This window comes from Hypanus sabinus, unplaced genomic scaffold (assembly GCF_030144855.1).
Source record: "Hypanus sabinus isolate sHypSab1 unplaced genomic scaffold, sHypSab1.hap1 scaffold_921, whole genome shotgun sequence".
Taxonomy (NCBI): domain Eukaryota; kingdom Metazoa; phylum Chordata; class Chondrichthyes; order Myliobatiformes; family Dasyatidae; genus Hypanus; species Hypanus sabinus.
The window spans coordinates 137,934-154,590 of record NW_026781774.1 but is presented as its reverse complement, the minus strand read 5'-3'; the positions used below and the strand labels follow the sequence as shown (position 1 = coordinate 154,590).

General features: G+C 40.2%; 2 long non-coding RNA genes across 2 annotated transcripts in view; one reads left to right on the top strand and one right to left on the bottom strand.

Annotated features, from left to right (window-relative positions):
• The first annotated feature begins 281 nt into the window (after positions 1–281).
• The window catches only part of LOC132390476 (uncharacterized), a 31,225-nt gene continuing 14,849 nt past the window's right edge, over positions 282–16,657 (top strand). The window contains exons 1-2 of the long non-coding RNA XR_009510918.1: positions 282–377; positions 4,126–4,218. This is a non-coding gene — a long non-coding RNA (uncharacterized LOC132390476). The remainder of the gene's footprint in view (positions 378–4,125; positions 4,219–16,657) is intronic.
• LOC132390475 (uncharacterized) lies at positions 4,149–14,845 on the bottom strand. Its single transcript, XR_009510917.1, has 4 exons — positions 14,816–14,845; positions 12,032–12,196; positions 10,380–10,426; positions 4,149–6,257 (listed from the first exon to the last, which is right to left on the bottom strand). It is a non-coding gene; the product is annotated as an uncharacterized LOC132390475 (long non-coding RNA).

Here is a 16,657-nt window from a genome sequence, read left to right as displayed (position 1 = left end):
CAGCTGTCTGTGGCAAGCAATTCCACAGATTCACCACCTTCTGGCTCGAGAAATTCCTCCTCATCCCTGTTGTAAAGGGAAATACTTCTACTCCAAGGCTGTACCGTCTGGTCGCAAACTCCTCCACCACAAAATACATCCTATCTACTTCAACTCTATCTAGGTCTTCCAATATCCATAAGCTTTCAATGTCCTTCTTTTCTCTTTACCAGAGCTATCAAAATTGAGATACCTTCCTCCAGATAATTGCCTTCCAAAAAACTCTTGTCGTCCTGGTGTTTCTCCTGCTGATTGTTAACACTGAGTTTTCCAAAGCCCGAGGGGTCAGACGACTTGATATCAGATTAAACAGTAATGCAGAGGGAATTTCTTCACAGGTAGGATTGTCTTACCTCCACTTCTTTAACATTGTTCATTGTTGAAATTGCCTGCAATCCCAAAAAATGAACAGGTTCAGGAACTCGCGTTCAAATTCAATTTTCTTTACAGATATAAAACCAAACGAAACAACATTCCTCTGCACCTTGCTCCAACCACAGATCTTTGATCGCACAAAGCGCATAAAACTAAATATTGTCAAAAATAAGTGCATAAAATATAATTCACAATGCATGCAGTGTGCAGCACATTAAAAAAACAACTAACAGTACAGAGCTCACTGTCCTGTGATGAGAGGTCGGGAGTTGCAGGGCATTAATTTGTTTTGTAACCTAATGGAAGAAGCTATTACCCAGTCTAGCAGTCGTAGTCCTCGAGCTGCAATGCCTCCTTCCCGATGATTATAGGTCAAAGAGATTGGGAGATATGTGCCAGGGATCCTCAATGATGCTTTGGGCTTTCACTAAATCAAATGTGTCAGATCATTAATATTCCAAACAACATTTTATTTAAAGTCAAACATCTATTTTTTGATATAATGAACATACTGAAATGCAATATAAAACATTAATTTTTCCAAGTCAAATTGAGTTTATTCTTATTATCATAAGTTCAGTGAGGTACGGGTTCAGTACCAAGGAAAATTTGCATGCAGCAACATCACAAAGATGAAGGGACAGACAGCACACAGAATATAGATTATGCATTAGGTCTACCTTAAGTCATGCCATATGCAATAAAGTCGATTTGCCATCATGAGTATATATTTTCAGAAGTTAATTGGCTGGAATAGTAATGAATGGGAGATTGGTTTGACTAGACAAAATAGATGAATGTCACTTGAGGCAGGCATCCCCAAGAGTGCTGAAAACATTGTCAATTACAATTTCCCACGAGACGTTACTCACGGACAGTTATACAAAATCGTGTAGGTCTTGTAATGGAAATGTTCCCATGATAGTTCAGGGTTTATTCATCGAGAAGATACTTTGATTGATGCACCAGTGGGGTGGGAGGTGGACGGGGTAATATTTTGGAAATACTTTCTGAGGAGCTGACTGGTCAAACTAAATAGTGAGAACTGGTGCCGAATACTTTCCTGTGTTCAATGGTGGGTGAGGTTCACCAATGACGGACTGGGCCATATTTGGTACTTATTACAGGCTATTCCGTACAATGGCATTGATGCTTCCATACCAGGCCAAGATGAAACCAGTCAATAAACTCTCTAACAGACATCTGTGGAAATTAATCAACGTTTCAGATAATAATTCAAATTTTGTCAAGCTTCCAAGAAAGCATAGCGTTTTTGGTGACATTCCAAATCTCCTCAAATTCCTATTGAAATATAGCCGCCGTCACACCTTCTTTACAGCTGTATCAATATTTTGGGTCCAGGTTAGCTCCTCGGACATACTGGCACCCAGGATCTTAAAATAGCTCCCTCACTGCATTTCTGATCCCTCCATGAGGATTAGTGTGTGTCATTCACTCAACTATAACGTGTCATCTCTCCTCATACCCGAACTCCGGAAAACACGTTGAGGAATTCTTCCATGGGCAACAAAGTCAATGGTCTGAGATAACTGAGCAGCAAGTTGACTTCACAATTCTTTGTTAATTGTTAATTCAAATATGAGCGAAAGTCTGAGAATCAGATTCCCTCGACACAATAGGTGACTTTGTGGTTTGTTAGAAGTAAAGGTCTGTTAAGATCAATTAAGAACTGTGCATTCCAGTGATCCACTACTCTCTGAATAAATAAAACCCTACCCATCACATGCCCTTTGAACACACGCCTTCTCACTTTAAATGCCTGCCCTTTGGTATTTGACATTTCAACCCCGGGAATCAGATACTCCCTGTCTACTCTATCTATGCCTCTTTTAAACTTATAAACCTTCATCGGAATTCCCCTCAGGCTATGGTGCTCCAGAGGAAACAACTCACCGTCCTTTCCAATTGTATCCAGTCTCAATTGTAAGCCAGACTGACGCTGTGGAAATACAGCTCCAGAAATATGATTTTTATTTCTGCAAGGAGCATGTGTGTGTGTGTCAAATATCCGTCGACATTTCCTGGTACATGCTTCAGAGCATCGACTGATGATAAGAGGATGCTCACCATGACACTGGAGTAAACTCCAGATGTCTCCTTCTCCTGTGTAGTAAAGGACTTCAATTTGCTGCATCCTACTACAGGTTCTGAGTTATCATAATTCGAAAATGAGCAATGCTAAAAGTTCAGGTGCAACTGTTCTATTTATATTTTCTGCCCATTACACTACTGGTGTTTTGGCAGCAATAAAGGTCTTCCTTCTTTGGCTGTGTTCAGGGCTTCCTTCATCATGTCAGTGTTACGCCTGTGACAATAGACAATAGGTGCAGAAGAAGACCATTCAGCCCTTCGAGCCTGCACCGCCATTATGAGATCATGCCTGATCAATTACTATCAATACCCTGTTCCTGCCTTGTCCCCTAATCCCTTGATTCCCCTATCCATAAGATACCTCTTTAGCTCCTTGAAAGCATCCAGAGAATTGGCCTCCACTACCTTCCGAGGCAGTGCATTCCAGACCCCCACAACTCTCTTGCAGAAGAAGTTTTTCCTTAACTCTGTACTAAATGACCTTTTTTAATGATCCTCTTTTTAAAACGTTTTTTATTGCGTTTTCAAATAATTACAGAAAGAAAAACAAATATACCCTTAGCCCCTCCCCTCTAACAACCCTACAGAAAAAAAAGAAAATGAAAAAAAAAGAAAGAAAGCGAGAGTGCCTGTATATCTGAAGATCCCCACATGCTCCACGGAGTTCGTAATAACTTTATTATATATACTTATTTCTTTCCCCAAATAACCAATTATTTTATCTTCGGAGCAGTCATTTGAGATCTTAAGCTGTGTTGCCTTTAAGGCATTTGTTTAGTTTATTATACTTTTGCTTTAGTAATTTGTTTGTTATCAATTTCTAGTTAAAGTTAAGGTTGTTTAAAGTAAATTCGTTTTCTGTGATATATAGCGGCATGCGATGACGTCACTCCCAGTTACGCCGTGTGTTGTGGGAGAATACCGGTTTGGAGAAACAGGAGGGAGGGGGCTTATGTGTACAGTATCAGCGCGAGAAAAGTTTTCTTTCTACGCACTAGAAACATTAGTGAATCAACGCCCTAAGTTCATGAGATAATCGATATGTTGAATTAAAAATGTTAACGCTGATTCTGTTAAAAGTAATGATGATTGATAAAGTTTATGTTTTTTGTTATTTAAAGAGTTGCGGATAGTTTGTGTTGAAGTGTATTTAAAGCCAGTCGATGGCGTGGGTAGATTCTGACTGTATGTTGCACTTTAATGTAAGATTGTTGTTGTAGTTTTACTTTTGCAAGTGTTTATGATGTAAATGTGATGTCAAGAAGGAAACAAATACAGTATATTTTTTGTATTGTTTTATCAACAGTTTTCACCATACCTTAATGTGGAAGAGTGAACAGTAAATGGTTAATCTTACTGGGACCGCCTCATTGATTGGTTTATGCTTGGTGTTTAGTTCAGAGTTATTTTACAGCTGTGTGAGAACACTACATAAGCATTTACGAGAATGACAGCATCTGATTTCAAATCCCAGAAAATCCTGCAGTCTCGTTCCTGCAGTTCTTCCATTGGAGTGAAAATCATATAGTTATTGGAGATGATGTATGTTGCCGTATGTCGATTACAATAATGACATTTGTGCTGTTCATTTTTTTTCAGACAGCTGCACCATAGACCCTGAAAGTGACATCAGGAATATCTTCTCCGCAAGTTACAGTGAGCATCTGGGTTAAAACTGATCAACAGCACAAGGTCAGAAACATAGTGTCACTACCAAAAGTTCCAGCCAATAGAAGTTCAACACTGTATAATGTGTGTTAAAGAAATGTGAAATAGTGCAACACTTGTAATAATAATTAACAATCAATGAAACATACATACAATGTGTTCTTCATTAGCATTTATTGTAAGACTGGAAGTGGTTACTACTGATATTGGCAACATTTATTCACCATACCTAATATCTGTGCTCTTGAGATTGTCCCCATTAAACACAAAATTATTATAAATAATTAATTTTAGACATACTTATTTAAGACCATATGACATAAGAGCAGAATGAGATAATCGGGCCCATTGAATCAGCTCTGCCATTCAATCACTGATGATCCTTTGTTTTATCTCCTCCTCAACCCCATGAGAAAGTAAGGATACATGGGATCCAAGGAGACATTGCTTTGTGGATCCTGAACTGACTTAGCCCAAGAAGGCAAAATGTGCTTGGAGACGGGTCATATTCTGCATGGAGGCCAGAGTCCAGTGTTGTGCCTCAGGGATCTATTCTGGGACTCCAACTCTTCGTGATTTTTATAAATGACTGAGACGAGGTAATTTAATGAGATGAGGCATTAATAAGATGCAAAACTGGGCTGAGAAATGGTAGATGAAGTTCAACCCAGATAAGTGTGGCCTGGTTCATTTTGGTAGGTCAAATATGATGGCAGAATGTAGAGTTAATGCCTAGACTCTTGGCAGTGAGGAGGATCAGAGGGATCTTGGGGTCCCAGGCCCAAATTTTCTTTAAATAACTATTTATGGTTCTTAGTAATTGTTCCATCCAAATAAGTAAGTTTATTTCTTACAATTTTAAAAGGAAGGTTAGTATTAATTGATACTAAATGATTCAATAGAAAAAGTTCACTCTTATCCTGAATACTGACTAAAACAGGAGACAAAAGAATGTACGATAGCTAATAAAGTCTCAACATTAGGAATATAAAGCAAAAGGTCATCGGCATAATGCAAAATTTCTAAGGTAAGGACATGTTCGGCACAGCTTTGTAGGCTGGAGGGCCTGTATTGTGCAGTAGTTCCGTGTTTCTATGTTTCTATCATATCTGTTTCCTCAACATTTCATGTCCCTCCACCAATATTCCTAATATCTGCAAACCTGGCAGGAAAACCATCTATTCCTTCATCTAAGTCATTATATACAGCATAAAAATAAGTGGCCCCATAGGAACCCTGCGGATCACCACTAGCCACTGGCAGCCAACCAGAACAGGATCCATTTATTCCCACTCGCTGCCTCCTACCAATCAGCCAATGTACTACCCATGTTAGTAACATTCTTGTAATATCATGGGCTCTTAATTAAATACGCAGCCTTCTGTGTGGCACTTGTGTCAAAGGACTTCTTAACGCCCAGATATACAAAATACACTGCATCCCCTTTATCTATCCTACTGGCATTCTCATCAAATTATCGCAAAAGGTACATATTTTTAGCCAGATGGTGGTGGAATTATGGAATTCGTTGCCACATACAGTGTGGAGGCCCAATCATTGAAGGTGCTTAAGGAGGAGATTGATAGGTATCTAATTAGTCAGTGTATCAAGGGATATGGGGAAAAAGTCGGAAATTGGATCTAGATGGGAGAATAGTTCAGCTCATGGTGGAGTGGCAGAGCAGACTCAATGGGTCGAATGGCCTCCTTCTGCACCTTTACCTTGCTTGAAATGTAATATGAATTATTAATAGAGTAAACGAATAGACTATAACAGAGACAGTACTTAGCTCATGACGAATTAATGTTGTCACAAATAAAGTGACTATGAATCACTGATTATTTCTGCTTGGCATAATTTATAATTATTTAATTATTTCTAGTTAAATATTGCTATATTTCTACACAATTCCTGCTTAGTGTGAATGTAACGAGAGCCAATTTCCTTCGGGATCAATAAAGTATGTCGTTCAGTCTGTCTGTCTGACTGAAGTTTCTGGCAGACTGAATTCCTTCCGATGGATCATTGCTGGGAGTGCTCGTTCCTTTTGGCCAGCTCGCCATCTACAACACAAGTTCAGAAATATTCATTTGTTACTGAAAGCATAGTACCTTAAAACCTGGAATACAACAAATGATTAATATTGAATAGGATAAAAAAAAACCTGACACATAAAGGTTTGGAACAAGAGGAAGTGGATTATGATGAATGTTAAATTGTGCCAATGCTTGAAATAAGGGATGGCAATAAATAAAGGGCTGCAAGAAGACCACAGACATGTCATCAGGTTTGAAGGACCATGTGCCTCAATGACCCTGAGTTCTATGTTGTCTGGAGTCAGGGCCTTCTGCTTTAGCTCTTGGTAGTATCAGCCATACCGAACAGGTAAATAAGTAGAGGCCAGGCGAAGAGATGTCCATGGGTCCTGCCCGTTCAGGGTTTCAGTTTAGCAATAAAAATTCAGACTGGTAAATCAAAACTGGTCTGGAAACGCAATAAAGAATAATTCTACATCTGAGTGTAACTGTTTTCCTGAGTCTCCACATGAAATGCATACTAGACAGTAGAGAAAGCTAAGTGGAAGTACTGACATGATGAAGGAAGCCCTGGACACAACCAGAGAGGAAGACCTTTATTGCTGCCAAAAACACCGGTAGTGTAATGGGCAGAAAATATAAATAGAACAGTTGCATTTGACTTTCAGCATTGTTCGTTTTCGAATTATGATAACTCAGAACTTGTAGTAGGATGCAGAAAATTTAATTCCTTTACTGCACAGAAGAAAGAGACATCTGGAGTTTACTCCAATGTCGTGGTGAACATCCTCTTATCATCAGTCGTGTGCTCTGAATCATGCACCAGGAAATGCTGCTTGATATTTGCCACACACCCATACTCCTTGCAGAAATAAAAATATTATTTCTGGAGCTGTATTTCCTCAGTGTCAGCTTGGCTTACAATTGAGACTAGATACAACTATTGTATTATACAATATTAATTAAAGTTCATAATGTGTTCCTTTGTTGCCTTTACATAGATCTAGTTTTATCAAGAGAACAGAAATATTCCCCGATATGTGACACAGCAGACTCTGCTTAGCTAATATTATAGACTGATTACTTTTGTTGAAAGTTATCAATATACGTTATCAAATGACAATTTTAATTAAATTACAAAGCACTTCAAAGCACTTCAACAGGACTGACGATTTGGTATTCACTTAATGAGTGACATGTCAACAGAAACATTGAGAAAGTTTGTAGTATGATACCAAAGCAAAACGGATTATTGTGTAATGTGGGCATTGATTACAAATTGATTGGAACTCATTGTCCTGTAATTCTGTTTGAGGCATCATGGTCGTGAAATTATGGAATTCTTTGCCACATGCAGTGTGGAGGCCCAATAATTGAGGGTGTTTAAGGAGGAGATTGATGAGAATCTAATTAGTCAGGGTATCAAGGAATATGGGGAAAAAGTCGGAAATTGGAGATGGGAGAATACTTAAGCTCATGGTGAAGTGGCGGAGCGGACTCAAGGGGCCGAATGGCCTACTTCTGCTCCTTTACCTTGTCTTGTCTTGACATGTGAATTATTAATATAGTAAATGAATAGACTAAACTCAGAAACAGTGCTTAGCTGATAACGAATTAATGTTGTCACGAATAAAATGACTTTGAATCACTGATTACTTCCACTTGGCATAATTTATTATTATTTAATTATTTATGGTTTTATATTTCTATATTTCTACGTGGGATTTTCCGCCGGCTTTCACTATTACGCTGTTACAGGAGTTCTAGCCTTTCTTCTGGTGCGTCTCAAGGAGCTGTTCCCCAGACCCTCTTTTATCCCCACTCATAGGGTCTCAGATGTCACTCAGGGTGGAATGATGCCATCCCCTAACCTGCCCACATTGCCTGAGGGCTTCCATGAAGCAGAGTACTCAATACACAATTCCGCCTCCAAGAAACAATGACCTTTTCCGTGGCGTTGTATCGCTGGGGGCCAGGACATTCCAAACTTATCTCACTCATTTCCTGGGTCTCCTACCCTGCCTTAATAGCGATCTTGCATTTCTCAAAAAGGAAGAGGGAGAAAACAGAGAACTATCGACCTGTCGGCCTGACATCGGTGGTGGGAAAGATGCTGGAGTCCATTATTAAGGATAAAATTGTGGCATATCTAGATAGCAGTGATAGGATTGGGCCAAGCCAGCATGGATTTACCAAGGGTAAATCATGCTTGACTAATCTGTTGGAGTTTTTCGAGGATGTAACCAGGAAGTTAGACGGGGGAGATGCAGTGGATGTAGTGTACCTTGATTTTCAGAAGGCATTTGATAAGGTCCCACGTAGAAGATTGGTGGGTAAAATCAAAGCTCATGGCATCAGGGGGAAGACATTGACATGGATAGAACACTGGTTGGCAGATAGAAAGCAAAGTGTAGGTGTGAATGGGTGTTTCTCGGAATGGCAGGGGGTGACTAGTGGGGTGCCACAGGGCACGGTATTGGGACCACAGCTGTTCACCACTTACGTTAATGATTTGGATGAAGACATAAAAAATAACATCAGCAAATTTGCTGATGATACTAAGCTGGATGGCAGTACGACATGTGATGAGGATGTTAGGAGAATTCAGGGTGACTTAGATAGGCTGGGTGAGTGGGCAGATACTAGGCAGATGGCGTTTAATGTGAATAAGTGTGAGGTTATCCACTTTGGGAGTAAGAACAGGAAGGTAGATTATTATCTGAACGGTTTAGAGTTGGGTAAGGGAGAAATACAAAGAGATCTCGGAGTCCTTGTTCATCAGTCACTGAAAGTGAATGAGCAAGTGCAGCAGGCAGTGAAGAAGGCTAATGGAATGTTGGCCTTTATTGCAAAGGGAATTGAGTACAAGAGCAAGGAAATCCTCTTGCATTTGTACAGAGCCCTGGTGAGACCTCACCTGGAGTATTGTGTACAGTTTTGGTCTTCAGGGTTAAGGAAGGACATCCTGGCTGTAGAGAAAGTGCAGCGTAGATTCACGAGGTTAATTCCTGGGGTGTCTGGACTGTCTTACGCAGAGAGGTTAGAGAGACTGGGCTTGTACACGCTGGAATTAAGGAGATTGAGAGGGGAACTGATTGAAGCATGTAAGATTATTAAGAGATTGGACTAGATAGAGGCAGGAAATATGTTCCAGATGATGGGAGAGACCAGTACCAGAGGGCATGGTTTGAGAATAAGGGGTAGGTCATTTAGGACAGAGTTAAGGAAAAGCTTCTTCTCCCAGAGAGTTGTGGGGGTCTGGAATGCACTGCCTTGGAAGATAGTGGAGACCAATTCTCTGGATGCTTTCAAGAAGGAGCTAGATAGGTATCATGAATAAGGGAATCAAGAGATATGGGGACAAAGCAGGAACAGGGTATTGATAGTAATTGATCAGCCATGATTTCAAAATGGCGGTGCAGGCTTGTAGGGCCGAATGGTCTACTGCACCTATTGTCTATTGTCACAGGCGTAACACTGACATGATGAAGGAAGCACTGAACACAGCCAGAGAAGGAAGACCTTTATTGCTGCCAAAAACACCAGTAGTGTAATGGGCAGAAAATATAAATACAACCGTTGCACGTGAACTTTTAGCATTGCTCATTTTTGAATTATGATAACTCAGAACTTGTAGTAGGATGCAGCAAATTGAAGTCCTTTACTACACAGGAGAATGTGACATCTAGAGTTTACTCCAGTGTCATGGTGAACACCCTCTTATCATCAGTCGATGCTCTGAAGCATGTACCAGGAAATGTCGATGGATATTTGCCACACACACACATGCAGAAATAAAAATCATATTTCTGGAGCTGTATTTCCTCAGCGAAAGCTTAGCTTACAATTGAGACTGGATACAATTGGAAAGGACGGTGAGTTGTTTCCTCTGGAGCACCATAGCCTGAGGGGAATTGCGATGAAGGTTTATAAGTTTAAAAGAGGCATAGATAGAGTAGACAGGGAGTATCTGATTCCCGGGGTTGAAATGTCAAATATCAAAGGGCAGGCATTTAAAGTGAGAAGGCGTGTGTTCAAAGGGCATGTGAGGCGTAGGGTTTTTTTTATTCAGAGAGTGGTGGATCACTGGAATGCACAGTTCTTAATAGATCTTAACAGACCTTTACTTCTAACAAACCACAAAGTCACCTGTTGTATGTTCGGAATCTGCTTCTCAGACTTTCGCTCATATTTTCCTGTGAATTGACAAGAAACAAAGAATTGTGAATTCAACTTGCAGCTCAGTTATCTCAGACCATTGACTTTCTTGCCCATGGAAGAATTCCTCACCGTGTTTTCCGGAGGTCGGGTTTGAGAATATAGAGTTCGGGTATGAGGACAGATGACACATTATAGTTGTGTGAATGACACACACCAATCCTCATGGAGGGATCAGAAATGCAGTGAGGGAGCCATTTAAAGTTCCTGGGGGCCAGTATGTCCGAGGAGCTAACCTGGACCCAACATATTGATACAGCTGTAAAGAAGGTGAGACGGCGGCTATATTTCAATAGGAATTTGAGGAGATTTGGAATGTCACCAAAAATGCTATGCTTTCTTGGAAGCTTGACAAAATTTGAATTATTATCTGAAACATTAACAAATTTCTACAGATGTCTGTTAGAGAGTTTATTGACTGGTTTCATCTTGGCCTGATATGGAAGCATCAATGCCATTGTACGGAAAAGCCTGTAATAAGTACTAAATATGGCCCAGTCCGTCATTGGTGAACCTCACCCACCATTGAACACAGGAAAGTATTCGGCACCAGTTCTCACTGTTTAGTTTGACCAGTCAGCTCCTCAGAAAATATTACCAAAATATTACCCCGTCCACCTCCCACCCAACTGGTGCATCAATCAAAGTATCTTCTCGATGAATAAACCCTGAACTATCATGGGAACATTTCCATTGCAAGACCAACCCGATTTTCTATAACTGTCCGTGAGTAACGTCTCGTGGGAAATTGTAATTGACAATGTTTTCAGCCCTGTTGGGGATGCCTGCCTCAAGTGACATTCATCTATTTTGTCTAGTCAAACCAATCTCCCATTCATTACTATTCCAGCCAATTAACTTCTGAAAATATATACTCATGATGGCAAATCGACTTTATTGCATATGGCATGACTTAAGGAAGAGCTAATGCATAATCTATATTCTGTGTGCTGTCTGTCCCTTCATCTTTGTGATGTTGCTGCATGCAAATTTTCCTTGGTACTGAATCCGTACCTCACTGAACTTATGATAATAAGAATAAACTCAATTTGACTTGGAAAAATTAATGTTTTTTTATTGCATTTCAGTATGTTCATTATATCAAAAAATAGATGTTTGACTTTAAATAAAATGTTGTTTGGAATATTAATGATCTGACACATTTGATTTAGTCAAATCCCAAAGCATCATTGAGGATCCCTGGCACATATCTCCCAATCTCTTTGACCTATAATCATCGGGAAGGAGGCACTGGAGCTTGAGAACTATGACTGCTAGACTGGGTAATAGCTTCTTTCATTAGGTTACAAAACCAATGAATGCCCTGCCACTCCCGACCTCTCATCACAAGACAGTGAGCTCTTTACTGTTAGTTGTTTTTTTTAATGTGCTGCACACTGCATGCATTGTGAATTATATTTTATTCACTTATTTTTGACAATATTTAGTTTTATGTGCTTTGTGCGATCAATGTTCTGTGGTTGGAGCACGTTGTAGAGGAATGTTGTTTCGTTTGGTTGTATATCTGTAAAGAAAATTCAACAATGAACACTGTTAAAGAAGTGGAGGTAAGACAATCCTACCTGTGAAGAAATTCCCTCTGCATTACTGTTTAATCTGGTTTCATGACGACTGGACATTTGGGCTTTGGAAAACTCAGTGTTAACAAGCAGCAGGAGAAACACCAGGACGACAAGTGTTTTTTGGAAGGCCATTATCTGGAGGAAGGTATCTCACTTTTGATAGCTCTGGTAAAGAGAAAAGAAGGACATTGAAAGCTTATGGATATTGAAAGACCTAGATAGAGTTGAAGTAGAGAGGATGTATTTTGTGGTGGTGGAGTTTGGGACCAGACGGTACAGCCTTGGAGTAGAAGTATGTCCCTTTACAACAGGGATGAGGAGGGATTTCTCGAGCCAGAAGGTGGTGAATCTTTGGAATTGCTTGCCACAGACAGCTGTGAAGCTAAGTGATTGGGGATGTGTAAAGTGGAGATTGATAGATTATTCATTAGTATGTTTGTGAAAGGTTCCTGACCAGGGGAAGCAAATGAGGTTGAGAGGGATAATAAATCAGCCAAAATGGAATGGTGGGGCAAACCCTTTGGGTTTAAATGGCCTAATTCTGCTCCTATGACTTTTGGAAACTACAAATTGAGAGGTAGAATATTTCAGAAAACTGAGAATACAGGTAAAGTGAATACAGACATCCTTCTATAGGACAAGAATGACTTATCGTTGGATAGCTGGGACAGTAAATCAGTTCAGTTTTAAAGGCAATACTGTATTTTTGTAGTTTTAAGTTGTGTGTGTTCAACAATAGGCTATAGTATATCTGTGCTGAATTCAGTTCCCACATATTGTCTTGTACAATCAGATACCTGTCACAAGGTAATAGATTATCTGCAGAAGTACAGACTCTAGTAGCCTTGAAGACTACTTTAGAACACCCTTCAATTGTAGATAGAATAACATTAAAATTACTATTCTCTTCTTTAATCACAGAGAGTTTGAATTTAGATTCCATTCCGTATGAGCTGCAAGTTCCTGTACTGCTGCCTTTGCTGAGCTGATTGTTTTCCATTTCCCTAAAGTTGTTTTTATGCTGAGTTCGTATCAGTGTCAAGTGTGACCAGGTGGTGTGATTCTTCCCTTGAGTCTATAGAATGGGTTCAAGGTCCAATCTTGTGAACAGTTCAAATTCTAGGATGCTATTTCAATGCAGCTCTGAAGCAATCCAGACAGAGATGTTAAAGCCTCTTGAGTGATTTCCATGTACCTTGGAAAAGATGGGCAAGTTCTCCCTGGTGTTCAGTCCTTGTCCTTTCTATCAGTGTCATTATCAATCACATTGTCGTAACGTTGCTGCATGAGTGAGATTGGATGCTGTTTTTTCAATTTATCAGAAACTCTACTTCTAAAATACCTCAGTGACAGAGAAATGGTTCAGGACAGCCCAATCAGAGCATAATACATTCAGTGGCCACTTTATTATGGACACCCGTACATCCCACTACACTTGTTAGTGCCGATATCTCATCATCCAAAATTTTCGATGTAACTTAATGCATAAAAGCATGCAGGAATGGTCAAGAGATTCATTTGCTGTTGAGACCAAACATCAGCATAGAAGAGAAATGAGATCTTAGTGACCTTGACCATGGATTGATCACATGTGCCAGGCAGGGTGGTTTGAGAATCTCAGAACCTTCAGCGACTTTCATGTACAAGAGATTCCAGCGTTTAAAGATAAGTCATCTGATCTTTGGCAGTTCTATGGGTGAAAATATTTGTTTCTGTGATATGTCAGACTGTTTAAGGTGACAGAAAGGTGCTATTAACTCAAATTACCACATGTTAAATCAATGGTGTGCAGAAGAACATCTCATGAACATGGAATGTCGAAACTAATTTAACGTCATTGCTGCTTGTGTAGTTTAGGAGCCAACATGTCTAATGATATTGTGAGAGATTTAAAATTCTAATTGGAATCTTTACCTTGAGTTTAGAAATAGCAAATTGTAAATCGCAAAGGATTTAACCAACAGCTACAAGGTAACTGTCAAATGGGTCAGTTTGCTATGAAAATGCTTTGAGAACTAAGGAGAACATAGAACAATGAAGAGTACAGCACAACAGCAGGCCATTAGGGCCACAATGTTGTGATGAACTAGCTATAAAGCAAATCAAAAACACCCAAACACTAATCCTTCCTGCCTATACCATGTCCATACCCTCCATCTTCCTGCAATCCTCTATCAGATTACCCCTCAGCCTTTGGAGCTCCAGTGGAAACAACATTTTATTACGCCTCCTGTGATAGCACACACCCTCTAAATGAAGCAGCATCCTGGTAAACATATTCTTCACCCTCTCCAACGCCTCCACATCCTTCCAAGTGTGGGGCGACCAGTACTGTATGCAGTCATCCAGATGTGGCCCAACGAGAGTCTTACAAAGTAGGAACATGAGAATTGAGCTAAATTATTTGAATAATAAATGCAAGCATGTTGTACGCCTATTTCTAAACAACATACCAACTTGTGTAGCTACTTACAACTAGCAATGAACTAGGATGCCATGATCTCTCTGCTCAGCAACACCAAAGGACCTTGCCCATAACAGTGTTCTGTCTTGCGTTTGCCTTACTGAGGTGCAATTCGTCACATTTATCTGGGTCAAATTCCATTTGCCATTTCCCAGCCTATATCTGCAATTGATCTACATTTTGCTGTATTTATTGCCAGTTCTCCACACTATCCACAGCTCCATCAATTGTTTCATCATCTGCCAATTTACCAATGAAGCCATCTCCATTTAATGCTTGTCAATAATTATTTCAGAAAGACTCAGACAAATCAGATTTACCTGTAACGAAGAAATCGAAGTTGCTTTCTTTGAGCTGCTGTATCAGATTTCGGTGGTTGTCCCCTATATATTGTGATTCAGGGAGGGGAACAACCTCAAATGGAGTATTTTGCAATGGCGCAAATATTTGGATAAACATGTTTGTGAAGAGTAATCAATGCACTGTGACTATGAACAAACAGTTCATATCTTAGTGTATTCAAATGGGGATCTTATATACTCACTGTGCCTGGAGATGAAATCCACATATTTACACAATCAAAGTGAACACTCTTACTGTTAGGAGAAGTAAGAACCAAGATGCACTTATACCTCATCCGTAGCATGGACTCTCAAATTGCACCGTCCACTGCAATCTTGGTCAGCAACCAATAATTTCCTATCTTTTTCCTTCCTGTGTTCCTCAGGAGTAGAGTGACATTTGTGATTTCCCGGTCACGGGGAGCAATTCCTGACTAATTATTCTTGCACTGTGAATGCCTTCACAATCGCTTCAGCCTCTTTTTGCGAATCCGTGATGTCTTGTCCATCCACCGTCAGGATTTACAACTCTCCAAGCAATATCTCCTTATTAAAAGTGATGATACTCAATGCCGCCCAGGCTTCAATTTCTGGCATCTCTTCATGTCGGAAAACATTGGAGACTGACACAAAGTACGTGTACAGTTCTCTGCCGTTTCAGTGTGTCTGACAACTTCTCCAGTGTCATTTCCCAGAGGTCCAATATCCATTCTACACTCTCTTTTACTGTTTATACATCTGTAAAAGTACTCTTTGTATCCTCTTTAATATTCACAAAAAGAATTAGGTTTAATATCACTGCTATATGTCTTGAAATGTGTTATGCTCGAGAAGTACATCATAATACATTATAATAAAACCAGTAAATCACAGTTAGATTTCTATAAAAATAGTATAAAAAAGTTAAATAAGTAAGAAATCCGATGTCAGATGGGAAGAGGCTGTCGCTGAACTATTGAGTGTGTGCCTTCAGGCTCCTGTACCTCCTCCATGATGGTAGAAATGGGAAGAAGGCATGTCCTGGGTGGTGGTGGTCCTTCATGATGGATGCTGCCTTTTTGAGGCAGCGCTCGTCAGTGATGTCATGGATGCTATTATTTCATCCATACTTTTCCTTAATTCTATTGTAATTATTCTGCACATTATTCTACACCTTCTGCATTATTAATGTTTTACCTTATCCTACCTCATTACACTGTGTAACGATATGATTTGATTTGTCTCAAGGGTATACATGCAAAAACATTCACTATTGCGGTACCTATGGCAATAATAAAAACATTCCAATTCCAATCTGTTGAACCCACTTCCCTGCTATTTATTGAAATACTGTCCACATCCCTAGTTATGTGATTTGTCAGGACTTCAGACCTAGCATGTTTCAGCTGGAACCTGTCCAATCAAATCATCTCCATCCTTCCGCAATAGTGGAAGCAAAGTACCATGAATCTAAGCATTCTTCTCTTCCTCCAGCCAGCCCTCCTGTCACCCGCAGCCATTGGATCGTCTTGACTTAAGGAGGGACAGCTGTAGCCTAATAGGGGGCAGGTGTTTATAAGGGACTCGGGGACTGAGCCTGGGTGTGGGTTGTCCTACTCCGAAGCCGGTTTAACCCGATCTGTACCTGGGCTGCCGGCTCTGAATTCTGCTCTTTCCCTGGTTGCCGGCCTGCTCGGAATCCTGTTTTGCCCTGTTGCCGGCCTCTTCTGCATATGTTCTGTCCGGTTGGACTTGTTCCACTGCTTCTCTCGTGTGCGCTGGTCCCGCTGTTCCGCCTTAGTCGCCTTGCCTGCGCTGTCACGCTGTTGGTTGCCCTTCCCA